This window comes from Phalacrocorax carbo, chromosome 2, assembly GCF_963921805.1.
Source record: "Phalacrocorax carbo chromosome 2, bPhaCar2.1, whole genome shotgun sequence".
NCBI lineage: Eukaryota > Metazoa > Chordata > Aves > Suliformes > Phalacrocoracidae > Phalacrocorax > Phalacrocorax carbo.
The window spans coordinates 33,820,486-33,845,284 of record NC_087514.1 but is presented as its reverse complement, the minus strand read 5'-3'; positions in this window follow the sequence as shown (position 1 = coordinate 33,845,284).

The window sequence follows — 24,799 nt, the reverse complement described above, 5'->3', positions numbered from 1 at the left end:
AACAGTGCTCATACTTAATAATAAACAAGATTAAATATGCAAATGACTAAATGATAAAATTAACCTTAAATTGTAGATAAGCCTTTGCCTTTACAATTGAAATTACTATTGAGAGATGTTTAGATCAAAGGAACAGAATCTGAATCAACATTGATCTTTTGATGAGGATATGCAGTGGTTTGGCTTCACTTGAGAGCCTATGACGCTTGCTAGACAGGACTTAATTTTAATCTTGCGTAGATCAAGAAAAGTTCTTCACCCTTCTAGGGATGTAGCTAGTGCTGATTAACACTTTGGATTTGCCTAGGTGTTGTAGTCAATGTATGAAGATGAAACATTTTTGGAGGATTTGATTTTAGGAATTGGTAATAGTAACAACTTCCCAGTATTTTTGTATTACCATTTTACATATGACATAGCTAACTGCACCTTGTACTTGTACAGTGTGCTATTTATAGAAGGGTAATTAATGAAAGACAGAAGCTGATTCCAGGGTTCTTGTGTCTTAGCTTTCTGTTGTAGTTATTTTGCTGTTCTTTGAAAGAACTTAATTATTTATTTTTATTCATATTGGGAAGGACGTGAAAATAAATGTTAAATAGCTGGCAGTTGAATTTCTTTGTTTTGATCTTGACATTTAAAAACTGGGAAGTTATATATCATGGAAAACAGGTAAGGATATATCATCTCCCTCCACCAAAGCTAAAAAGTTGTTAATAAGATGCATATATCCTTTCCTTTTCTCTACTTAGAATTGCTAGCATGATTTGTAAGCAGATAAAATAATCCCCAAATAATTTGCATTTTCCACATTTGGAGAGCTGCATGCCTTACATTCAAGAGCAGAAAGAAAAGACATTGGGAAACACATATTTTTCACTACTATACAATATTGATAGAAAAAGTAGAATACCTTGCATGTCTGCTGTCTTTACATTTCTCCTATCGTTATGAACACTGCAGGAATCTCTCTTTTACAGCAAAGAAAACGGATTGAGAAGGCAAATACTTTTGTGTTAGTTATGGTCTCAAGCAGCAGGAGGTCTCCATATGATATGACACCTGAAGGCCCTGTAAGTTCAGAGTCTATTACTAGACACCTGTCCAACTTCTTTTCCGAGACGCATCAGGTGTATACAATGGCTGGACTAGCAGGCATGATTGGTTCTCTGCAATCATCTTTCACAGCTCTAGCTATGAAGAAGAGGCACCAATTCTCAATAAACCCTTACAGAGCAAGGTTTCCATAGGTCTCTAAAAGGAGAACTCCAGGGTGCAGGCTCATTACCATATCATCCAATCTCGCAGTGCTAACTTTTTCTCCCCTCAGACCTTTATTCTTTGCAGTGCCAACTAATTCTCCAATTATCAAGTGTTCTATAAAACAAGTAATTGCAGGAGGACATCTCTTGAAGATACAACAGCCTGCAGTCCAAATGTTGCATTCTTTAACCCTTCAATTCACAATGAGAGCTGCCTGTATCTTTGGCAGTTACTTACAGTGTATAATAGATCTTTCTCAAGCTGAAGACTCTCAGTTGACTGAAACCTCAGCTATTGTGATTTCTGGGACTAATGAGGCTCTGCTGACTATAACACTACTTACGTTTTCTGATGTAGGATGAATTCAAAGTCGAGGAATCTCTCAAGTTTTTTCAGAAAACTCAAAGACCTGTGACGGAGTCCGTATATAAAGAGTGCCTCACAAATTGGTATGTCTAGGAGAGACTGCAGAAAAAGAGAAGTAACATAAAAATGAATTGAATGCGTTTTTAAAGAAAATTGAAGGGTTTTTAAAAAACATATGACCTTATACCTTAAGTAATGTTAAGCAGTCTGAAGTGGAGAAATACCAGAAACTTTGAATTCAGGTAACATAGGTGAGGATAAGGAATCTCAGGAACAGCAGAAGTACGTGAATGTGATTTAAGGCTCAGACTTTCTCTGTGTATTTTTATAGCTTTCAAGTGCCTTGCAATGTTAAGTAAAATAATACTGTTTCCTCCTCCAATAATGTTCACTGACTTTTATACATATATGGCACAGTATTAGCACACATGACATTTTGGCATTTTCACAAATGTTTTCTCAGTTACATGCTATGTATTCTGTCTCTCAGATGCCAGCATATTAATGTACAAATAAACAGCAGATTATTTCAGAACAGTTGGTGAAGGGAGTTCCAGAAAAATATTAGAAAATTATTTGATATATTTGTTTGAAAGGATATTAAATAATGTGTAAAGGATTAAGTATAGGAGTGTAGTCCAAGAAAAATGGAGAAGTTCACTGAAACAGTGCTATTCTCTTTAGCTGTCCCCTAAATCCTCTAAGTGGAAACAGACAAATACACAGAGGGGTTACTGGGAATGGAAAAATCCTGTGTTGAGAAGGAAGGACCAAAATACATAGACCAAGAAACAGAGGAAAACTATTTGCTAAAGTTGAACTCATATTCTGAGCAAATTCAAGGATAGTTTTCAATAGTAGGAAGGCAGGTTTTATATAGCTGGAAGGATTAAGGTGCTATGCAGTATAGAAAATAGCTGTGTTGGTATTAGATTTCTTATAGTGGGATAATATTTGGAAACAGGAATGGTTTAGAGAGGCAGAGTGTTTTTGTTAAAGCATTTATATGTAATTAGATGATAATTTAAATTTTAAATGAAATGAAAAGAAAATATGTTTTATGTATCTGGAAAACACTAGCTTGGCAAATACAATTTCTAAATCTTTTGTTCTTACAGAGACACCTAAAGTTTTTTATTGTAATTGGTACATTATGATGCTACTTGGGAGAAAAATGTCAGCCAAAATGTAAATTTACTCCAGTTGAACCAACAGAATGCAGAACTGCAAAAATTATTTTTTTGTAGTTAACCTTTAAACTAGCAATATCACTAATAAGTTGCTTTTAAACTGCCTTACAAATGCTAACTACTTAAGGGAGGGTGGCAGGTAAAGGGTGGAAAGAAGTGCGAGTCCACCGGGGTATGTCTTGCTTCTGTTGTGAACAGGCAATATTGGATACAATTGTCCAGGCTGTCCTTTGAGCTTCAAGGTTAACTAACAACTTCTTGTAGTTAGATCCCTACTGTTTCCAAGTTAATTGGTCCATCTCCTCACATTCATACAGAAATCATGCTTCCCTGGAAAGTCAGTTCAAACTACCTGACATCAGACATTTTCACAGGGGAAACAACAAGGCATCTCCTTAAAGATCAAGAGAGTATAACCTTAGAGAAGTGGGCCCTGAAAGCATAATCTTGAAAATTTCCTAGCTGTTTGTGTTTCCTTGCTATGATGTAAAAGAAATAATAATTCTCCTAAGAAGAAGAATGCAATTCCTGATGGCAGTTTGCATCTGACAGTAAGTCAACATATTGGATAACAGACAGGCTATGTGGATATCTTGAGAGTCTGTCACAGTGTGGGGTAGTGAAGGGGTTTCTTACAGGAAAATAAAAAGGCAAGAGACTAGAATTCTTGGTTAATATACCAGGAGAACAGGCAGGAGATTCCTACTTAGCATTAAGGTCATGCAAAGCTCTTTGTGAATGCAGGGCCTAAGTTGTTTGGTCAGTGGAACTTAGATGTAGTGTAAAGACACCTGTACAAATGTGGATAAAATTCAAATATAGACCTGTCTTTCAATCAAAGGAGAGAGTTTAGATATTTTTTTTGAAATGACAGAATTCTTTAATCTAGGAAAAACCTACAGTCCTGATGTCTATACTTCTAGCCATTATAGAATCCTTACTAATTTTTTTTTTTTCTGAAGAGTTTATAGCTAATATATTTGATTTGTTTATTTCCCACCAGGGAGATAAAACCACCTCTTTTTTTTCCCTTGTAAAACCATACTAGTTGTGATGCTGCAAGTATTTCCTTTAGGTTTTCTCTTTGATAATTATGGATGTAAACAATTTTTTTTCTTTTTCTTTTCTGTTTAAATGACACCATGCCATTTCATTGAATTATTGTTATATTATCATGGTTTAGCTGTTATTTTTAAATTCAGAGGAAATCTGTGGTGCCAATGAGTACATATAGATTTTTTCAAAAGGCACCTAGAAGAACGTGGTCTAATAGAAATCTTTTTCTGTTTAATAGCTATGAAAAATGTAGTCAGACTTACTGGATAGTCAAAGGAAAATACAGAAAGTGACCTGCAGAAGAATGAGGGATTGCAGTCTCCCTCTCTGTGACTTTTCATTGTGCCCATCTTGATGTAGCTAAAGATTAGTAGTTAACACTGGAACATTTCTCAGATGAAAGGGAATTCCAGCAATGTTCCACGACAGAGCAGAAGAGAAATAAGATAAAACGACTCCAAATGAAATCCATTCTCTTATTTTGGCTGAGTCAAACAAGAGGTACCCCTTTTCATGTGTTCATTTGAGAAGGTGTTTGCTCCCCACTTCAAAAATAAGTTTACCTGAGATGTTTTACTAAAATGAAATGGGACTTGGGCCAATGGTCGGACATTGTGTTCGATGCCAGCCCTGTATAAAAAGACAGATCAGTTTTCTTCCATTACTACACTTTACAAAGGAAATCACAACCTTGATTTTGTACCACTGGTAACTGAAGGGCAATGAGGCATAGAAGCATTTTGTGTTTTCTATGTGCTCTTTTATATTTTTGAGGTGTCCCACTGCTTAATAATAATGCCACTGCTTAGGTGAAACCCTATCCTTGAGTCTGCATGCCATTGTCTGTTTGCTGTGGTATCGTTGCCATAAATAAGACATTAAATATCCTGTAGAAAGTAGTCAAGGTAGAAAATTCACAGTTTGAACTGGGACTGTTTTCAGGTTTCTGACTAGCAGCTGCCATTCTCATCATGAGGTCATTAATCCAGCTGAATGGGGTGTCAGTCTACTATATTACCACTTTTATACCTTTACAAATAGATCCCCTGATAGCAGATCTGGGTTCTTAAGCTCAACAGAAACTGGTTTCTGTGATCTTATAAAAACACTAAAGAATTTTCTAGCATCTGTTAGATCCTTCCACCCTCTCCTTGATAACCTTATTCCACACTCTTTTTTTCGATGCAATGATTAGAGGTGGTTGAGTTATTAGGTTTATTCCAGGACTTTGCAGTCAAATGGTTTCTTTATTTATCACTGCATTTTCAGTTGTCAGTTATTTACTTTGATTTTTAATAAATCACTGATTAATGTTATTTTTTTCACTGGGTGGAGGAATGGGTACAACTGGGAAGCTAAAGCAAAAGTCAGGTTTATCATAATTTATTGTTAATTATATCTATGAAAACCATAAGATATTATTTTAACTGTATAAAAGGCATGGTGGGTTTTTTTTAGTTGGTTTTTTTTCACAAAAGAATGTAAAACCGGTAGTATCAAAGTCTTTTTGCTAATGTTTTTAAAGATGCATCAGTTTGCATCAGATGCACGCACACATACTTGTGTATGTCTGTCATTCAGACTCATATCAACCTGACAGATGCAAAAGCAGAAAAAGACAAAAAAAGCCTAGTATGAACTTCATGCAAATAGATTTGCAGCACGTGTTTTATATTACAGTTATATAAAGAAATGTGCCGTTTTATAAAAGAAAATTTAGAAGATATGAAGTTCCTCTGAGCACATCTTTATTAGTTAAAAAGCCCATTTGTAGTTTCAATTCAAAGGAGTAATTCTCCAAAGAAAGCATCAGGCTTATTTGTTCAATTCTATATCAAGATTACAATGAATGTAAATACTAAAATGAAATAATAGCTGAAGGAGTCTGCTCACCTTCAGTTTTTTTTTTCTGATTGTTTTCTACAATATCTCACCTTTATATATTAACATAATTAGAATAAGAATGTCAGCTCCTGCTTTGGGCCTAACTTGGCCTTTATAAACTAGCTTGACTTTTGGAACTTGTCAGTATGATTAAAAATTAGGTATTAATTTTAAAAACAATGTTAAATATTTATTTTTTCTAGGCTGCTGTTTTCCTTTTGCTCCTGAAGGTAATCTAAAAGGGATGCTGCTTGGTGTTTGTTTAGGATGCATTTATGAAAAATAACTGGTTTTTATTCTCACAGCGAACTTCCTTGTAAGTATCTGAAAAATATCAAGAATTTTAAAAAATGGAGTGTATGCTTAAGTCTGTTGCATACAGTTCCATCTATGCTCGTACATTACAGAGGTAGTTTAATCACCCATAAGAAATTACTAGCTTCTCTGTTCGTGAAGCATGACATTTCAATTGCACAGCCAATAAAAGAATTACATGAAGAGGGCTGAAATGATTTACTGTATGGAAAGCCACAAGACCAAGGTTACCATGGTGAACTACCTTTCTGTGCATACAAGGTCAAGTGAGAGTGACCTGTCAGTGGACAACCTTCAGTGCTAACATAGTAATATATTGCACCAACAATGGTTTGTTGATCTGCTTCTTAAATAATTATAAACATTTTAATATTTTAATATTTTTTCATTGCTGAATTTTTTACATGTAGACAATAACGAATATAGAAATCTTTATTTTATGCTTCAGTAATAGTAGTTTAACAGCATTAGATGAACATCTGTGTTTAGCAAATTTTTATAAATTGTAATTGCATACAGTAATGTTTCTTTGGGTATGTTCAGAGGTTAAAAAAAAAAGCTTACCAAGGGTTTTCAGATATTTAATCTAGTGTGTATGAGATTCTAGTTGATGTTTTTCATATTTCTGACTCTGCATTATTGTATATTGCAGAATTCTTCTTTCAGTTCCAATGGGGCTGGAGATAGGGAAGCAGGGAGCATTGCAAATAGTCTGTGTACAAATATTGTCAAAGAAAACATACAATTATAATTAAAATGTTCAGGAAAAAATCTGAAAACCAGGGAGTTCATCTAATGGTTCTCTGAAAAATATTTTGTTGATGCATAAAATGAGAACTATACTAATAAATGTCTCTTGAATTACATATGCTCTAAGAAAATGAAACCCTTTGGGTTATGAATCTTGGATTTAAAGAGGCAGTCATCAAATATTTAAGGTGAAAATGCAGTAACACATGCTAGCTGTCATATGTAAGTTTGGTGAATGTTATGACAAGGTTTTTAAAACATTCATAGTCAGAGTATTTTTATAAAAATGTTCATTAATTCAAGCAGACATTCATATCTGGCAACCTGCATTATAATCGAGATTTCTAGATGCATGAGAAATCTTTGTAAAGCCAAGAAAATATGGGTGAAATATATAGCAATCATGTTTAAATTATACATTATAAGGCATACCTATCGGTATGTTGTCATATTATGCATTAAATTTAGTGCATAAATCAGGTTGTTATAATTCTGATGTCGCCAAAAGGCACAAAATATGACAAACAGGACTAGGCATGTAGATATTATCATACTCAATAATTCAATGAGCATTTGTTTTATGTAAATTAACTCCTGTTAATAAAAATTACACTCATTTATTACACCACTTCTGTGTGATAATTAAAAAAATGTCCTTTTTCTTGAAAATCGTTACAAAATGTGAATAATGCATCTGTTTAATATCTTTATAAACAAGATCTTACCATCAGATTAGTTCTGGAAATGAAAGCGTTATTGATTTCTATAATAATTTCATAATACTGTTACATTGCAATGCTGAAACTGCTAATCTCGTTTTTGTGGAGAACTCTATGCATTTAAAGCAGTGCTTGAACTCTCATGCACAGCATATAAACAATATTAATTTGATACAGGCTGCTATTGTTGAATCTGCAGAAAAAGTACCTTTCAAAATATGGCGAATAAGAGGGAGATACTTTTGACTGTAGCTTTTAACATAACGAATGCAACTATCTATTAAGCAGTGTTGCAACAGTGGTTTTTTCCAATACATTCAAGCATCTTGGTTGGTATATTAACAAAATTTCAATATGGTTTTGATCTTCTTGATTTATATTTGAAGTATATACCAGCCTAAGAAAAGTTTAGAGCTGTGTTTTTAATGTTTTTAATAAATCCCTGTGAGGTGTCTGTGATTATGAGGAATATCTAATAGAGGATACAATATATCACCTGAACCTGTGTCTACTTTCCCATTAAAAAAAAAAAAAAAAAAGAAGGAAGGAAAGAAAGAAAGAAACAAAGAAAGAATGAAATTGGAAGCTTATTATTGTCTGCTTTTAATTCCAGAATATGAGGGTTCATTGGATTTTCTTTCTCTCTCTCTTTTTTTTTCGGTCTCTTTTTAATAATTAGTTGGTGCAGACTCTTGAGATGTTAGTCTGCTGATCTTGCCAGAACAACAAAAGACAGAAGTGAATATGTGTGGGGGAAAAGATTCAAGGCAAGGTCTACCTCATGCTAAGAAAATTACTAAGAGCTGACAACATTAGTCTAAGGACTACTAATAGAGTTACTGAGCCAAATCTTGGAGAACCTGTGGACATCTTGATAAGACACAGCATGCAGGGAAGGTGAAATTCTTGAACCTAACCTGCTTCCACCCTTCATCACTAGACCCAGCAAGCCTCTTGGCAGGAAATAAAAGACTTCTTATCTTCTGTTCTTTATTAAAAGTAGCTAAATAAGTACTTTAAGATACCAGGCTTAGCTGAAGTTGAGTATGCTGCTGTGAATGGTGGTCCCAACTGAGCATCATGTCAGAGCACTTCTATTCAGTTGATTGTTAGTGGCAGGCTGCTAGAGCCACCACTTAGCCCTGTAAAGTGGCAGAAATCAAAGGAGGCCTTGTTGCTGTGCACAGAGAAACAGCAAATGATCCTGAAGTGCATTTTCCAGCTCCCCTGGAATGTTATGGGAGCAAACATTGAAAACTGCGGGGCATGTACTCACTGGTGAAAACTCTGCCATTCGCTTTCAGGACACATCACACGAAGTTCCCGTACTTCATAAACAAGAGCCTACTAACCTGCGAGTTCTATGCTGGCCAGATCATGATATTACTGGGACTGCTGTCAGATTACCAAATGATTGACAAGCAATATTAGGTTTTGAATGGTGCATAGGAACTTAAAAACCAGAAACTAAAGATACACGCACTAAGAAATGCCAAATCTTTGATCTATCTTGTAACCATTGGCAACTGTTAAAATAAGGGGAGTTATGTTTCATGGTCAGAAAAACGTAGGCTAGATGATGTTAGTATTATGTCACAACTACAATGGAATGAATGTGTAAAAAGTGGAAATCCCTCTGGTAGTCATAAATGGATAACCTACATCTGTTGTTTACCCAAGATTGAATTGGAGAAAAATTTGTAATAGGTTTTTAAAGAGAAAATTAAAAATTCACCAGAGAAAATAAGCACAATAAAAGTAGGCATAGCGAACCTTCAGAAAGCTAACCTGTGTTTTAGTGTTCTAGAATATTAAGATTTTTGTCTCAGTTTTCAGGCTTCTTTGCTTACTGAAGGTGTTAGACATTTAGACTGGCTACTTCAAGCATCTAAATAAGTCCTGGAAATCTTCTGGACATGTTCTCATTTATAAATTTAATATATAACAAGACTTTTCTCCTGTCTTTGTTTCTTTGAACTGCACCTTACCAAGATATTTAAATATTCCATCTAACTGACACAAGATTAAGAAAAAATGGTTTTCTAATCTTTGTGGACCAGAGGAGTAAAATATTTGAATTCATGCTGAATTTGATCCAGATGGCAGACTTCCAGCTGAGGAACTGAGTATGGCAAAATATATTTATCTGTATTAAATTAACAATAAAATTTTAGTATACTTTGTTAGTGAGATTTTGCGTTTTGATTCCACTCTCCTTCACTTTAAATGATACAAAATTATTAGAGGTCAGATGAACTATAATGCGAACAGAACATCAAAGTCACTGAGCACTCCTGGTTTCCTCTTTATATGTCAGTTGTCTAAGTAAGCACTTTAGGTGTCCGTATTAAACTGAAAAGGTGGTGGGTGGTACTAAGTAGATAAGATTTGAGTGATTTTTTTTTTTTTTCCCCACTGAATCGTTTATAATAATGAAGGTGAAGCCTCATGTATTGGAAGGGTATGTTCACTTCACACCAAAAATGATTGGCAGCAGTGTGATACATTACAGATTACCCCCTAGAGATTCTATTTTTGCATTTGGAAGCAATCCAAACCACAACTGATAATATTCAGAACTACATCTGTTTTCATAAAAGAGATTCTCAGTCATTAAGCTTTTGCGTGGCTATTGAAATACACATCAGTTTCCTGTTCCATGAGAGAGTTCAGGCCATGTTTCTCTGGAAGAACTACTGCTTTTGGAACTTATCTTCCCTTTCTACCATTTCTAGGACTTGGCTTTCCTGAAAGAGTATGAAAAGAACATGGCTTTAGTAGTTGTTAGAATTTCTGATCGTTTACTTCACTGTTTGACTGTCAGTGTCTTTACTGTTGGACGCTGTGGTTGTTTTATCTGACAAAATATCTTTTTGTGGATTGCTTTTGTCCAATTAATACTTTGAAACTGTAAATAGCATCTAGGTAGTAGGGGTATATACACCATATAAATTGCAAACTAAATGTGGAGGGTTTTGTCTCAGTAAGACTTTTTGATAATCTAATTACATTTAATAGTTAAGTGCATACAAACTCTATGTGCTGGTGGAAAAGAAACAAAACCCAGCAACAGGCAGTAACCTTTGTTCAGCAGGAGAGAGTATAAGCACAAATCAAAGCAAACAACAAATGTAAAAACATAAGTGAACAAAAATAGCATTTTAAACTGGAAAAAAATCCTTACTACTTCTCCTTACAGCTATATAACTAGAATTCATACCCATGTGGAGACAGAAAGGAACGAGAAACTTTGTACACTAAGGATCACATGTGACCTATTACAAGTGCTACAGGTATGGCAGATCTCCTGAGTCTCTTATCTCTTGAGTTATATATGCAGCATTGAATATGGGGAGAAGATGGTTGCAGTCATTTAACATTAATATATTTAAAATAAGATGACATCACCTACAGTTACGGAAAGATGGAACTTGAGTATAGTAATAACCTCAAATATTCAGAGTGTTTCCATAAGCTGTTAAGTAAAATTTTTGGGAAGTGTTAATTTTCTAAAGGCATTTTATCTCTCATAATCCTGTCTTTCTGTGGTCTATATGTTTTTCTCTGATTGCAGGTTTTTTACTACAAATCTGCTGAATTGGCACTGATAGTTCATGTAACACTAATACTTCATATAGCTTCCAAAGATTTGGCAAAGTCTCCTGAATAAGTTTCAGATATGTGTGTATGTAGTTTATAAAGTATATTTACTGGATAGATGCTGCATTCTATAATGGCGTCTAATACCATAACGGTCTTTAATTGTGAATGTCATTGTTATTTTCATTATTAGGAAGGCACTTTAAAAAAATAAAAAAATGGAAAAAAAAAAGAATGGTCCAGATGGAGTTTCTCATTCTGAATTTTCTTCCTTGGAAAACTGCAGGTGCACGTTCATAATTTGACAGTGCTGCATTATGGATTAGCCAGTGAAGGCTATTGTACAGTGGGGTCTGCAGCCATCTCATTGACCTCCTTGAAGTCCAAGCATATAATCCCTGACACTAACACTGCTGCCAAACTCATGTTTAAGTGGTGCAGCTAACCAAGTTTTTGAAAGAATTTTATTTAAAAATACAGAGAGACATGAACATTGAATTCTGCAAAAAATAATTTTATGAATAGCATGTTTTGTAATTCCTAAGGCTATAAAGAAAATAATCAATCAGCACTGACTCAGGGTTTTTTGTACTGTATGAAAAGAAACTTGTTGTAGATATTAACAAATTAATAGTATATTCATATACACTGATGACCTGTATGTGAAGTAACTTGATGCAATTTAAGATGCCTAAAAGTTTAAGACACTGAAATATTTTTAATAGAAATAAGAGTAATTGTGCAATAAAATATTTAAATACATAAATTAGTTGCATACTTTGTGGGAGGAGAGTTGCTTAAGTTGAGAAGACAAAATTCTGGAAAAGTATTTAAACCTAAATATAAACTCAAAGTCTATTTCAATGTAGATTTTGCATTTCCAAAGATGACTCGCTTATATACGCATAGAGTAGGAATGTATTGTTTTGTTGCCACAGATTTAGAAGGTGGGTGAAGGAGCTTGCATCCTTCAAACTCCTCCGTTAGCACAACCTGGTCATACGACATAGTAACAGTAATATGATGCAAAGGGTCCCCTGCTTAGGTCCCTGGCTACAGGAGCCAAATCGGGTAATGAATAAGCTACATACAAGTACCTAATTCCACATAGAGAAGTCTGTGCAGTTAACTTTGCTAAGACAGAGAGTTTCTCTCTTCAGAACAAAAGCACCATCTGGTAATGAAATTTAGAGCAAAGCAAACTTCAGATGGGAGCAGTTTGAAGCCGTAAATTTAGGAAGATAAGTAGACAGATAACAGTAGGGAAGGGACTTGTCTGTCACGAGTGGGTGTAAAGGAGACCTGAGTTTAAAATAGAATGAGAAAGGAAGCAAACTGTAACCTAAACAAAATGGAGCTTTACATAGACCCTTGAATGGCTGCAATATTTTATATCCCCACTCAAGTACGTTTTCCGCTGTCAGTTTCTATCTACTTTGTATCCCTTCTTTGTCTAACTTCTCCACACCCCTCCACCCTAAACGTCAGTTTTCCTTAGGTGTATCTTTTACCTTCTAAGGCCCCCTGAATCTCTGTGTTTACATATCTGTCTCTGAGTTTGCAAGTGTCAGTTCTTTTTCTAGCCTTGTCTTCCACCTCTTGTTTTATTAGTACTTATTTTGCACCCCAGGTGACCTTGCTTTTCATCACATTTTTTCTACACCAAATGCTTTTGTTGCCCTTAGTGCTCACCTTTATATTCACATTCACAACTCCCCGTGTATTCGTTCATAAAAATGAGGAAAAACAGTCAGTGCAAAGTTCATCAAAACCAAAGATCACAATCCTTGGATGTAGAAGAATTGAGCTTTTAAAGGTTTTATTTATTGACATATTTATTTATTTAGTCAGTTTCATTGTGGGCTTTTTCTGTGTTTGTGGACCTTGCCCTTGCCTGCTACAAAACAAAAAATCATTTTACTTTTATACAAAAGTACAGAAGTCCTTATGTTTGTGTCTTATTCCTTTGACTTCTGCTCACTTATCCTTAAGTTTTATGCTATTAATATTGATATTCATAACCTATTGATTCATTTCACATCTTCTGGCTTATAAGCAGAGTTTTTCTGAAGTTTATAGTTAATCAGTAATGGATCAGGACCCTTTTTGTGGACAGGTCCAGTTACAGACACTGAAACCAATATGTAAACTTGGTCCTTTTTCGTCTATTAGTTAAGCTGGTTTATATTTTGGGTTTCACTCCTATATTAGGAGCAAAATGCAGAAAATAAAAATGTATTAATGAACAATAGAGGCTGAACTAGGATATATGTCGCATATACTTGAGCTGTTTTCTTTTTCTCTGATATTTGTTTCAATCTGCATATCTGCACATTCAAGAATTGTGTAGATTTTGGAAAGCACACCTGGATTTACAGCTCGTCTTTTGAATCCATGTTTCTTTCTTAGAAAAAGCGTACTTGAATTACATTGCTGGCATTGTACGCTTAAGCAATTCAGATACGATAACTCCCAGTGACACACTTACCGCACTCCCATCCACAGAGCGACTTTCAGCCTAAGAAACATTTGTAAGACTACTCCTACCAAAACCAAAAAGACCAATTGTTTTATACTGGTCCAGTTTTCAGCTTCATTTCTTTCTTCAAGTCAGCAAAGGGATATTTCTGCATTACCAGAAGATGCCATTTCAGTTTACATCTTAAACTATACTTTGTCCCCAGATGATGTTGTAAAATGAATTGCATTCAGGCAGAGGCTTCTCAAGCACAACTGCTTCATTTAACAGCAGCATATAAGTATTCGACTCCCAATCCCTGGGGTTCTCCCTTTCCTAACAGTTGTAGCATCAGACTTAAACTGGCAAGGTATTTTGGAGAATGCAGTTTTTCAAAGCCAATTAACTTATATTGTGAAATATACAATAGAGCAGTTTTAAACAAGGCAACCAAGAAACCTAAAGAAATCAGAAAAAGCCTTTTGTCAGTTTCTGAGATAAGAATAAAAAAATTAAATTCAGTGTTTCTCTGAGACTTCTGGTAATTTCAAATGGAGCAGGAATCCCTGTCTTCATCTGTTTGTCCTCAGTAAGTTTTCTGACGGGCTTTATCATGCTTAATCTTTCAAATTCTGTAGGCTCTACCAGAAAAGGAATAGAAAATTCCATATTGATGTGAAATTCTATGAAATTCTACCATTACAGAAATCTTAATGTAAGGACTCAGAACTGATGTACTGTGCACTAAATTCTAAAAAAAAAGTGGGCTATAAATTTCTTATTTTATCTGAGAGCTTTCCAGGTATTCATGGATAAATTTACACAACAGCCCTCTCATCTAGGGAAATCTTGTCAGGAATTTATTGATAAGGAAGAAAGGCAAAAAAGGATTAATTTACATGCTCAAGAAAACCAAGCTCTGTGACAGAAGTGAATTCTGTTTCTCTGCCTTAAGGGGCCAGTGTTTCCTCCTGGAGTTGGCTGGATTTGTAATGAGGTATACCTATGTGATTTTGTAAACTCATTTTGTTCTCATTCTGTCCTGAGAAGACTCAAGGAAGAACCTAACTATGCTAACAGAAGTCATTAACTACACCAGTCAGAGATTAGACTTGTACTCTCAAGGTTTTTTTGAGATAGTAGAAAATGGCTAGTAAGGAGGTAAATACAGATTAAAGGAAGACATTCACTGGATCAGGAAAACAGCCTCCCTGAAAAACTGGAAGCTGATGACAGTCCTTAATTTTAAAAATACCAATATTCTTTGACATTAGTAATGTTACTTACCATTGACTGGTCTTCTTACAGCATCTCCCTTATGATACTTAAAGGATACTTTCACAAATACGTCATAACTTTTCAGTCAGTTTTTCAATTCACTTGTGTCATGTATGCAGTGGGAATTGCATGGATGGCTGATTGTCTTGAAGTTTTTAATATTTTAGAGCTGTTGGAAAAACAGAAAAAATCAGTGTCATCCATGGGTTGTTATGTTCTGGTGAATTGTATTTTTAGGTTCTGATGGGAAAAAATCTAAGCCAAATTATGTAGTGGTTTTTTTTTTTTTGTTTGGTGGTTGTTTTTTTTCTGGTGGGTTTTTGGTTTTTTTTGTTTGGGTAAAGGAATCCTAGAGTATATCTATGACCAAACAGTCAACGTATTTTATGTGCTCATCTTTAGGGCTTGGTTTTGCCACCTGTTTTATTCACTGTCATGTGCAAGAAGGTCATGTACCTTCAGTAAGCGGGCATACTCCAGGCTATGCTATTTCCCTATTGATTGTATGTGATATAGTATCAGTTCAGTGCTTGATATTTTTCTAACTTATAGAGACCAACATGAAATACAGGCATCTTAAGCTCATTTTAGGCTAGAGAAATGTGTATTAAGAGAGAGTAACTTTGAAACATAGCCAATAAAATGTTTTCATCCTCAGCTAAGGCCATGGTCTTTTCATTTGCAGGATGGCAGATGGTCTGCTCTTAGGGCAAGAAAATTCAAGAGTAGCCAAAACTCATTTTTCATTTGCAGTTGTTTTTTCTGTTGTAGCTTTAGCTGTTGATGCTAAATTTCCATCCCATCACTAATGATTAGAAAACTGCTTTAATTTTTGCATTACCCATTGACGGCATGTTCAGGACATCGTGCCGCTGTAGGCATCCTTCTGTTTTCTGCAAGAAAGGAGACTGTGTAGTATAACGTTACTTCTATTAGTGGTGGAGGCCACTGACGATTCCAATATATCTAAACCTTTCGAGTATTTAAACCTGTACACCTCTTAACAGTCTGCTTCAGTGACCGTATTTTGATATCAGAGGAGAAGGAAGTTAGCAAACCATTTTGGATGTAAGAAAGCTAAAATTTTATATCTTCTAGTTCATGGTCAAAATGTTAAAACTAAATGGAAATTCTTTCTGTTGAGACTAAAAACTAGAAAGAATAAAAAAAATAGAATATAAAAACAGTAAAGAGAAAAGTGAAAGACTAAAGACTACAGAAAAAAACCCCTATTAGATATTGAAAACTTTTATAGATCTTGGTCTCCAAAATATCTTCTTTCATATTTTTGCTTGTTCTCAGCAGGAATCATTATCATTTCCATGTCTTTCATTTTACTCCTCCTTTTATGGTGTTAGTTTTCAACAAGATGTTAACAAAACTTACCCACAAACACTAACACATAGAGGTGTCCCTTGATGCTTATCCAAATGAGTGGTCAGTAAAGAGATTAGCAGAGTAATACACACTCTACACACTCACAACTCTGTAGAAGGCTAAGGTTCTTTTCAAGCATCTAGGTGTGAGGTTGAATGTTCAAAGTCAAGTTATATGTCTTTGCAGATCATAGAGTTTGTTGAAGTGGAGAGTCAATAGTCATTAGAGCTTCTTTGCTTGCAGAAACATTCCATTCTACCAAATGCAGTTTTTCAATTGACCTCTTGGCCAACAACTACAATTAAAAGGTGCATATCCTGCACAAGATAGATGAGAACATAGTCTTCTATGCTAACAATAGTAGAAACAAGTTTTCTGCAGATCTGTTCACAGCTTTGTGTGCTCTTCTGTCTTTCTTCTTCAATTCAGGTTCCCACAATTTTGAGTCACCTGCCTAAACTGATAAGAGTCCATTCTCACTCAACTCTTTTAAAGTCCACTCAGGGCCTGTTTTAGTCAACCACTCTTCTATTAATTGGGCTTCTGCTTTTCTCTCATCCTGCAGTTCAGACATTTCTTGAGGAGTATTTTAAAATTATCAGATTAGCATCGATTAGGTTGGAAAAGACCTTTAAGATCATCAAGTTCAACTGTTAACCTAACACTGCCAAGTCTGCCACTAAGCCATGTCCCTAAGTGCCACATCTACATGTCTTTTGAATACCTCCAGGGATGCTGACTCAACCACTTCCGTGGGCAGCCTTTTTCCAATGCTTAAAAACCCTTTTGGTAAAGATTTTTTTCCTAATATCCAATCTAAACCTCCCCTGGTGCAACTTGAGGCCATTTCCTCTTGTTCTGTCCGTTGTTACTTGGGAGAAGAGACTTCCACCCACCTCATTACAACCTCCTTTCAGGTAGTTGTAAAGAGCAAGAAGGTCTCCCCTAAGCCTCCTCTTCTCTAGGCTAGACAGTGCCAGTTCCCTCAGGTGTTCCTCGTAAGATCTGCTCTCCAGAACTTTCACCAACTTCATTGCCCTTCTTTGGACACGCTCCAGCACCTCAATGTCCTTCTTATACTGAGGGGCCCAAAACGGAACACAGTATTTGAGGTGCGGCCTCACCAGCACTGAGTACAGGGGGACAATCACTTCCCTTCTCCTTCTGGCTGCACTATTCCTGATACAAGCCAGGATGCTGTTGGCCTTCTTGGCCACCTGGGCACACTGCTGGCTCATGTTCAGCCAGCTGTCAGCCAGCACACCCAGGTCCTTCTCTGCTGGGAATCTTTCCAGCCACTTTTCCCCAAGCCTGTAACATTACATGGGGTGGTTGTAACCAAAGTGCAGGACCCAGCACTTGGCCTTGTTGAACCTCATACAACTGGCCTCAGCCCATCAATCCAGCCTGTCCAGGTCCCTCTGTAGAACATTCCTACCCTTGAGCAGATCGACGCTCCTGCCCAATTTGGTGTTGTCTGCAAACTTACTGAAGGTGCACTCAGTCCTCTCGTCCAGGTAACTGATAAAGATATTGAACAAGGCTGTCCCCACAACTCAGCCCTGGGTAACACCACTTGTGACTGGCCACCAACTGGATTTAACTCCTTTCACCACAACTCTTTGGGCCCAGCCATCCAGCCAGTTTTTTACGCAGTGAAGACTATACCTGTCTAAGCCATGAGCAGCTAGTTTTTCCAGGAAAATGTTGTAGGAGACAGTGTCAAAAGCTTTACTAAAGTCTAGATAGACAACATCCACAGCTTTTCCCTCATCCACTAAGTGGATCATCTTGTCATAGAAGGGGATCAGGTTAGTCAGGCAGGACCTGCCTTTCATAAATCCATGCTGGCTGGGTCTGATCCCCTGGTTGTCCTGTACATGCCATGTGATGGCACTCAAGCCAAACTGCTCCATAATCTTCCCCAGCACTGAGGTCAGACTGACAGGCCTGTAGTTCCCTGGATACTCCTTCTGGCCCTTCTTATAAATGGGTGTCACATTTGCTAACTTCCAGTCATCTGGGACCTCCCCAGTTAGCCAGGACTGCTGATAAATGATGGAGAGGGACTTGGTGAGCACTTCTGCCAGCTTCCTCAGTACCTTTGGGTGGATCCTATCTGGCCCCATGGAATTGTGTGTGTCTAAATGGTGTAGTAAGTCACTAACCATTTCCCATTGGATTATGTGGGCTTCATTCTGCTCCATTTTCCTGTCTTGAGTGCTCAGGGGACTGGGTACCCGGAGAACAACTGGCCTTACTGTTAAAGGCTGAGGCAAAGAAAGCACTAAGTACCTCAGCCTTTTCCTCATCCTTTGTCACATTTCCCCCTGCATCCAGTAAAGAATGGAGATTGTCCTTAGCCCTCCTTTTGTTGCTAATGTATTTGTAGAAACATTTTTTATTGTCTTTTATGGCAGTAGCCAGATTAATTTCTAGTTGGGCTTTGGACCTTCTAATTTTCTCCCTGCATAACCTCATGACATCTTTGTAGTCCTGAGTTTTCTGCCCCTTCTTCCAAAGGTCATAAACTCTGCTTTTTGCCTGAGTTCCAGCCAAAGTTCTCTGTTCAGCCAGGCCGGTCTTCTTCCCTGCTGGTTCATCTTTCAGCACATGGGGAAGGCCTGCTCCTGTGCCTTTCAGATCTCCTTCTTGAAGAATGCCCAGCCTTCCTGGACCCCTTTGCCCTTCAGGACTGCCTCCCAAGGGACTCTGTCAACCAGACTCCTAAACAGACCAAAGTCTGCCCTCTGGAACACCAAGGTGGCAGTTCTGCAGACCCTCTCCTTACTTCTCCAAGAATCAAAAACTCTTATCATTTTGTGATTGCTATGCCCAAGATGGCCTCCAACCATCACATCACCCACAAGTCCTTCTCTGTTCGCAAACAACGGGTCCAGTGGGGTGCCCTTCCCAGATGGCTACCTCACCAGCTGTGTCAGGAATTTCTCTTCCACACACTCCAGAAACCTCCTAGACTGTTTCCTCTGTATTGTATTTCCAGTAGACATCTGGTAAGCTGAAGTCCCCCACAAGCTAGAGATTGTGGAACTTCTCCCAGCTGCTTATAGAATATTTCATCTGGCCTCTTCAACATGGTTGGGTGGTCAATAACAGATGCCCTCCATGATACCTGCCTTGTTGGCCTTCCCCCTGATTCTTACCCGTAAACACTCAACCGTATTGTCACCATCATTAAGCTCTAGATAATCGAAACACCCCATAACAAACAGGGCTACCCCGTTGCCTTTCTTTCCTTGCCCATTCCTTCTGAAGAGTTTATAGCCATCCATTGCAGCAGTCCAGTTGTGCGAGTCATCCCACCATGTTTCTGTGATGGCAACTATATCATAATCTTGCTGCTGCACAATGGCTTCCAGCTCCTGTTTGATGTCCATGCTACCTTTATTTGCATTTAGAGACCCTATGGCCAGTGGGATTTCTTCCTCTAGCTATGAAAGCTTCTTTCTTCCTGCTATTACTGGTGCTAACAGGAGGACAAATTCAACTACATGAAGGATGACCCTTCTTGCATCTGTTTTTCAGAGGGACAATGTCTCTCCTAATATACCCAAAATTTCTCTTGTCTTGTCTGTAAGAGTTAAATTAAACTTCCAGTATTCCTTCCTGAACTTGAGACCTCTGAAATAAGCATTTTACCTTTCAGATGTTCAAAGACAAGAACATGGTTGATATTCACAGGTTCACAGACATCAGGAAGTTTCCTGTGCTGTTCAATTCCAAATTTAGCCATTTCTACTCACTGGCTGTCCAAATGGATAGTGGCCTGAATTGAGTTTTGCTATGAAACTGCTGAAATTGATCCTCCTAATAAAATCAGGGCATAATCCACCAGAGATCAGGCAATTTTACTGGCATCGTGGGATATTTTTTTCATCATTTTCTGTCATACCATCACCAAATGCAGTATTATTTTGCATTGCTGTGGGCCGATATGGTTCTACATTTGCTGATTGCTTCAAGTGCTCCAACACTGCTCCACTAAGTAGCTGATAAAGCATTTTCTTGGAGTTATCTGAAGTGTGAAAATACATTTGGACTATCAATAGGAGACAAAGAAATTGCATACCTGTAAAGGATAATTTTTGAGATTTTGGGTCAAGAATTACAAGTTTTCTGGCTGCTTTTCTTTTTCAAAGCTCTTTGGTGGTTCTAGATGTACATTTCTTTAGATGAACAGGAAATGTTGTTACCTTATATATCTATAAGCTGGGCATAAGCAACTGTAGAACATGAATTCATCCTATGTGAGTAGGAAAAGGAAAAGAAGAATGTCTTCAGGTAACAAAGTGTAAGTGCAAGCATTGTTAGTGTACATATGGTCATTTCAAGAACTCTAGTTTCTTTAAATACTGCTTTTATTGCTCATGAGGCTCAATACTTTTTGACTAAGTTATCTTCACGTATAATGTATGCCTTTGGATTTTGAGAATTATGTAATGAGGAAGGGTTGCACATGTTGAGTTATGCACATGCACTTGTTGCACCTGAACAGTCAGCATGGGCATCATGATTTACTAATCTGATTGCCTTCTATGTTGGAATGATTGGTTACGTGGGCCAGAGAGAGCCTGTAATGTAATATAACTCAACTTTAGCAAGACTTTTAACATCCTTTTCAACTGTATTATTATTTATAAGCTGAGGTGAATGTGTTGGGTGAATGGGCTGGTAGATGGATTGAAAAATGCACAGGCGTTTGGACTCAGAGGACAGTAATTAATGCCTCAGCTTCCAGATGACAACCAGTCAATACTGCAGCCTTTCTTATTCAGTTATTTTCATCAATGATTGGGATGACAAGACAGAATGGACCCTCACCAAATTTGCACATGAGGCTAGATTGGGAAGGGAAGGTTAAGTGACATGCTGGACAGAAAGATGTTGAGAAACTTAGGGGCTGGACCAACAGAAACCTAATAAAGTTTAAAAGGAGAAGTGCAAAGTTCTGCAGTTCGGACAGAATAACCAAGTACATCAGTACAGCCTGGGAACTAATTGACTTAGTAGCAGCTCTGCTGAAAGGAGAAGTTATAGTGGATTGCAAGCTGAGTATGAATGGAATGCTATCTTCACAAATACGTCAAACTGGGATGCACTGGAAGGAGTGTGGAGAATGTATCAAAGGGAGTTACTATTCTCTTATACTTCACACTGAGGGGGCTGTAACTGAAGTATTTTGTTCATATCAGCCTTACAGTTCAAGAAGGATGTTGAAAAACTGGAAGGAGTCCAAAAGAGGGCTATCAAGAGTATAACATGGTTAGAGACTTGGAGCACATGATCTTCAATGAGAGATGGCTTAGCCTGGTGAAAGAAAGGCTAAAGAGACCTTTAATAGCAGTCAGTGAAATTTGAAGGTAAACTATAAGCATGATGGAACTAACTCTTCTTAGTAGTGGCATTTGTTACAATAAAAGGCAAAAGACACAAGTTGGAACGTCAGTATGAACATTAGGAAAAGTGCTTCACCTGGAGGGTCATGCAGCACTGGAGCAGTTTATGAAGCTGGGTGATGAAATCTCTATCCTTGACATTTTTTGAAACTTCTCTAGACAAAGCCAGAGCTGACTCGGTCTAGTACTGGTTGTGGTCCTACTTTGAGTGAGACGTTCAACTAGGTGACCTCTAGACATCCCTTGTAATCAACACTTCTATGATTCTGTGCCTTGTACTACTGGATACTTGCATACTTCAGTTGTCCTTGTACCCCAGATTGGGTAAAAAAATGAAGTCAGGGACTGTGACCACTGTGTTTATTACACATGTAGACATAAGAATATAGGAATTCAATGATTAATTAAATATTTCCTTCCCATGAGCATCAGAAGATTTACATATGGACACATGAAAAGCTTTACTGTCATAATCCTTAAACAGTAGCAAGAAACATGTTTCGTTATCTCCATTCCCTGGGATTCCTAATAATGTTTGTGTAAATTAAAAACTGTTAATAGCAGAACACTGTAATTGATTAGCTTCTGTATGTTTACAGCTCTCTTTAATTGCTTAAAAATGCCATTTGTCAGCTTCATGTTCTATTGACAATGTTATCGATTTATCCGATTTGGGCTTTGTCTTGTCTCTCGTACATAAAACTCACATATGCAGTTCAAATGGGAAATGACTCTATTGATTTCCTTAACTTGAGCCCAAATGCTAAAGATTTTTGGATAAGCTTTCTCATTACTTAAGCCAAAATCAATAAGAGAGAGCATCTTTTAATGAAAGAGCAGTTTGAGCAACGTACTTCAGAAATGGGGTCCTGTTCATCCTTTGCTTTACAAATCGATCTCCTTGGTTCCTTAAGTGAGGTCCAATTGGTTGACATTGTGGTTTGTCTTTGTGTGTAAACTTGCAGCTTCAGAAAAGAGAAGATGAGCTACAGAGACAGCAGAAGGAAACACTTTCTCTGTGACAAAAAAAAGGATGATCTTATTCAGGTACCACACTATATGTTGTGTGTTCTGTAAAATTCTGGCTTTCTATGGCCATTTTAAACTATATAATTTATGGGAAAAAATAATATGCTTTTCAATCCTATCTCTTTGTCTATTATTATTCATTTGTATGTTGTTATTACACTATTTAAAAATATTACGTATTTAAATGATTTTTTTGTTAATTTGGAACTATCACCTTCCTTTATGATTTTTCTGCATAAAATACTATCATGGACTACAATCCGATCATGTTGCTTTGTTAACCCGTTAATTTGTTCTGGTTTTATTTCAGCTCTCGCCTCAAGAAATTAGACTTAGTGGCTCCAGACTAAGCTGTGTAAAATGAAATCTGAGATAAAAAATGGAGATCTGAAGTTGAAGAGCTACAGAATGAACTGGGTATATCCAGCTAGTTATATGGGCAGGCCAAATGTTCAGGTACCATACTAAGATATCATTAACTGCCCTGAACTACATAAATTAAGCTGATTATGCCTTCACTTAATTAACTGAGAATGACCTATTGATGTATAGGTAGAGCAAGATAGAGACTTCATGCTGCACTGTACTAAATTTATAGGTTTTCAATTAGTTCTACTATTGACTGAGACTACTTAGAAAAGGAGTTTACTTTTATGTTTTGTAGCAGGTTTTTAAATTAGTAAGTTGTTTGAAAATGTTCTGTCTATGTGCTCTTGAATTATTTGAAAAAATGATCCAGTGAAAATTGTTTATTCATACAAATCTACAATTTTTGCCTCATGGCTGATTAACACCTATACAATATCTGTCTTTGAAACTGCTGTTGTGACTTATATAAGTATTGATTAATCATCTCCAAAATATTAGTCATCTCCAAATTTTAGTCATAACAGTTTTAGAAATTATCTAATCAAATTATTTGTTTAAAAGAATATTTTAAAGAAATGCAAGGAAAATCTCCACAAAAATCTGATCATTTTATTATAAACTGAGTTAGATATTTTATTTTAAAAAAATTACACTGGCTGGGATTTTACTTAAGCTCTATTTAAGAAAGAAGTTTTTACAGTCTTACATATATTATCTGATAGCAATTTACTAAGTGTATTAAATAATCTCAGTAATATATTTACAGATTTTGTTCAAAGGAAAATGTGAATTTTTCTAATGTAGGGATTTTTATTATGCAGAACTACAGAGTCAATTAGTATTTAGTTACAAATTATCTTCTGCTGTAGACATGCTTTGAATCATGTAGTTAGAAACCAAAGATAGGAAAAAATATAGCTGTTAATGAGTAATACTACTGAAAATTTTGGTGAAAAGTAATAAACTTAAAAATATTAGCATGTAATAGTAGAACTGTTACATCAGGCTGATGAATCTTCTTTAAGGTTTCTGTTTTACAAGAGATTTATTTCAAACGTAAAGAAAATAATAAAACATCCTACAGATAAGATTATTTATTAATATGCCCAGGAAAATAAAATATCACATATGCTTAGTAAAAAAGGCCCTGACTACTCATGTTTACGTCCCAGAACAAAGTTTTCTTTAGCTCATTCTTAAGTATAAATTTTTTGGGGTAATGTATTTGCTCTACAGATTCCAATTGTCCAAGGTACACTTCTTTGACCAAAGTTAATGTAAAATCTGCATTTTTCAAAAAAGATACATTAAATGGAAGGATATGTACAGTCTTATAATCCCCTGGGACTAGGTTGCTGTATTGGTTGGTGCAGTTCTCTTTAACCTGGTAAAATATTAAAAAATTGTATGTGCATAGACTATAATATGTAACTGTATTGGTTTTAAGATTAATTTTTGGCTTTTAAAATGGTAATGAACCTTTGATTTGAGGTTTTCATCTTGATGCATGTTTATGGTATTCAGTTACTGTATGCCATAGCATTCATCTGAGGATTTATGGTTAAACCTGCCCTTTGTAATTCAGTGATCACCTTATTAAAATATTTCCTAAGGTTTTCCCAGTGTATGTTGAAGATGACTACACTGTCTACATATGCAATACTTTTCCTTCAAATATGGTCCATAAGCCTTTGGTATGTACTGGTCATACATGGAACACAAAGTGCA